This window comes from Cyprinodon variegatus, unplaced genomic scaffold (genome assembly GCF_000732505.1).
Source record: "Cyprinodon variegatus isolate N-32 unplaced genomic scaffold, C_variegatus-1.0 Scaffold741, whole genome shotgun sequence".
Taxonomy (NCBI): Eukaryota; Metazoa; Chordata; class Actinopteri; order Cyprinodontiformes; family Cyprinodontidae; genus Cyprinodon; species Cyprinodon variegatus.
Window position 1 is genome coordinate 176,086 of NW_015151194.1, and position 3,907 is coordinate 179,992.

At 40.2% G+C, this 3,907-nt stretch overlaps 1 protein-coding gene across 1 annotated transcript in view; it reads left to right on the plus strand.

Annotated features, from left to right (window-relative positions):
- The window catches only part of LOC107098030 (liprin-beta-2-like), a 128,060-nt gene that overhangs the window by 43,934 nt on the left and 80,219 nt on the right, over positions 1 to 3,907 (plus strand). The window lies entirely within an intron of this gene.

The following is a 3,907-nucleotide window of genomic DNA, read 5'->3' on the forward strand; positions in this document are numbered from 1 at the left end:
TCTGTGTATGTATGTGTGCGTGCATGCATATCAGCGGGAGGGACCGCGCTGCCCCGTCACACAGTAAACACTCCCCACTGATCTGATTTAACCTTTTAAAGATTTTGTTGAATCAGAAAGAAAGTTTAACCAGGTTCTAGATTATTTCAACAATTTGAAACGATGCTTTAGGTTCTTAATAGAAACACTTTACTGTATCGTAACATAAACCCAAACATTTTTAATGTTTGAAGCATCAGACCAGACGTCATATAAATGCTGTAAAATATTGATGTATTTCTGGTTTATTGATTTAAAATGTTTTTTTCAATGATATTACCCTCTCATTCTCCACTGAAGCAATAATTCAAAGTCTGAAGAAATTTGATTATTGAGGTTAATGATCTAAAACGGTGTGATTTTCGATGCGATTGGCTAATGTTGTTAGCAAATCAGAATTCTTTGTGGTATTTCTGGGTCCTGCAGTTAAAATGAACCATGTTAGAAAAAAACAATCACAGATCCTAGGGGGGAATACTGGCCTAGTTTTAGAGCAGTGAAATGTGCTCTGAGAAGGTTGCAAGCAGGCTCGGAAAACAACCCTCACCAAGACTTCTTTAATACGGCTTTTATGGCTTTGGTTATCAACACGGATGCGGCAGTGACTGCTGCTGCTGCGTAACGTCCACACTCAACACATCAGCAAGGTTGCCAGATGTCACTGACTATCGTTTTCCAGCCCAAAAAAGGTTAATAAACCGCCTGGATATATGAAATCTCGCCCAATTTAAACCAAAGTCTATTGATCTCTTAGGCCATAAATCTAAAAGAAAAAATTTTTTCACCCATAGACGGCCATCCAAAACTGCCAAATTGGGAAACATCCCAACCTGGCAACAATGCACGTAAGACGGGAAACGTTAGCCTATAGATGCATAAATTCGTCAAATATACGAGGAACATTGTAGTTTGGTTTAAAAAAAGCATTTTAGTTTTATTATAATTTAGTTTGTTGCAAGGATTTTACAGTTTGAAGTAATAAAAAATTACACCATATGCCAACCGTCACAAATGATGTGCATGACAAGGAAGGGCTAAATATACTGCATGCATCATTAAGGTGGTTAACATTGTACTGCTTCTTGAGCTCCTTGAGTTGTTTACTGTCACAGGTAGGAGCTCCGGCCGGAGAGTAAGTGTTGGGGCCGGTATGATTTAAGGAGGGCCGCCCCTCACGCTGAAATTAGGACCGGCCCACCGGGCAAATGCCCGGTATCACAGATTACCAGTCCGAGCCTGGCTGCAAGAAACCTGGCTTGATTCCAAAAGCCTCAACTCTGGAACACTGAGCAGGACCCTTAACCCCACTCTGCTCCCCAGGTGCCGCACAATGGCAGCCCACTGCTCCCCAAGGGAATGGGTTAAATGGAGAGAGTTTTGTTGCTCTGTATTTGTGACAGTTGATTATACATTGTTGATTATAAATATAATTTTATCATCTTGTAACTCGTGAAAAAAAGCATCTGAAAAGTAAATGAATCTTTATCCTGGCATTTTACCCTTCTTTGTGTTTCTCACCTGGAAAGCCAGAAAACTGAAGGAACAAGTAGAGTTAGAACATGTTCTGTTGCGTTGTCCTTGGAGACACTATTACAACTCGCCATTATTGACTTCCTGCACTGCGTTCCCTCCCTCACGCCGTTTTTCGGCCCTTAGTGGCCTCTCAGTCATAACTACTTCTCTGTTTACGTCAGCTTTTACCTCTCTTTTTCCCCCCCTCTTCTTTCTCCCCTCTCACTGAGGCTGTACATGTTCAGGCACCCACCCTCTGTTTTCTCATGCAAGTCTGTTTTGTAAATGTAAATGAGGTAGTTTTTCATTCAAGCAGCCAAGTCTCTGGCAGCAGGACTTGATTTCTTAGGACTGTGACTCTGAGGTAAGTTTAAATTACTCTAAAAAGTTAGAAGTGTTTACTTGTAATGTTTAAAGCAAAGTCACTGGTTTTGTTTTCTAATATGACTTTTAAATGGGGAATTTTATTTCAGTAAAAAAAGTTGGGGTTTAGGCTGGAAGCTTTTATGCTTTTTGGGCTCAAATTGTCGACACATAGCTGGTTGAGCTGGTGTTGCTGGGCTTTGTCCTGCAGAGGCTGCTGTTTTCTGTGCAGAAAGTCAGGCTGTACTCAGAATAATAGATGGGAGCGGCTGAAAAGAGAAAGCGATTCTTAAATCTGCATTGTCTCAGCAGCAGATGTCTCCCATGCAGCTCTCACCCACGGCTCATTTTCCCCTTTTCCTTTTGCTCTTTGTTTCGTTTAACCTTTCGTCTTGTCTTCTGCTTCCCGTTTCCTGCTACTTTCTTCTTCCCATTTTACACTTCAGACGCTGATTATTTTCTGAGCATGAATACGCATTTTGTAACCTTTATTTTCACGTGTGATTAAAGAGAACGCTGCACACCATTGAGGGGACTATTTTAGAAAAATCTGACTGTTCAGTGCAACAAATTCAAATCTTAGTTATGAACTCATCACAGTTTTATTCTGTTATACATTTAGACTCACTGATAGCATTTAAACTTGACAAGTTTAGAGAGTCAAAGCTTAATAACGAGGTTTAGACGAATATTATCACCTCACTTATAGACTATTTCTTAAGCTTTATAAAAAACTATCAACACGCATCAGTTGACTGAATAATTTTTCCTGATATGAACCAAGAAACTGTCTGGATGATCAGCACAACATTGAACAATCATGTTTATATTTTTAAAACGGATGAATAAAAGCCTGGCAGATCATCAAGGCTAACTACTCCTCATGCACCCCCCAACAAACGCACACCACCGCCGCCACCGCTGACCCAAAAGGAGCAGGATCAAAGATGCCTGAGCCTGGTAATTACTCTTCAACCCTGGGGCTTCTCTCCTGGGATCCAACTGGAAGGATTAGAAGATGTCTTGTGACTGCCACTCATTACAGCTGACTCAGAGATGTTCGTATGCAGATACAAGATATTTAGAAAGTTGTTTTCCTGACCAGTAACATCATTTAGGAAAAATGTTTCTTTTCATGTTTAGTTGTTTGCATAAATTTGCACTATTTTGCTTTAAACTGACTGAACCAGCAAAGCCAGGATTGGCTTGGTGTGGACAGACCAATCTGCTTACCTGGCAGGTTTACATAGACTAGGGCGGAGGACTTCAACCAGGGGTCCGCGACCCCTAGGGGGTCCACCGAGGTACTGCATGTGGGTCGTGAAAGTTTTGGTTAATTATACTTTTTTTTTTTTATATTCCCCCCTGCAATTTTTCCACTAATTGAAATGTGTTTAAATACAAATTAAGATGCATTCAACACACTGTCATAAACAGATAAATGGAGACAGAAGATGTCTTGCTCACATTCAGCGACACACAGGAGCTCTTTCAAGCTGGGCACCGTTTCATTCACAACACCTGTCCCACCAACCAGGAATCAGATATACTTTAATAATCCCAGGGAGGGATTACTTTCGTTACATTACTCCATCAGTAAAAGAGCGATTATAGGACGAGGTTGATAAAACAAAATTTAATTCGATATATATAATTAGGGGATCCCCGCTCCATCTCGCCATCAGCCTGGGGGACCTTGGACTGGAAAACATTAAATACGCCTGGACTAGGGTGACCAAAAAGGAGAACACTTTGCTCAGCGCCGAGACAGATTCAGATATGCTTCCAAGAGGTTAATGAACATCCTATATTATACCTAAATTGTACTGAAATAACTTCTGTAGTAAAACAAAATCTGTAACAACCAGTAACAAAATTATGACTGTCTTTTAAAATATGTAAATAAAATAAAAAAAAATTTCTAAATATGACTTCTTCTGTATTAGAAAAAACAGCATCCTCTGTTTTCCCAGGTCTATAAAAAAGGGATCAA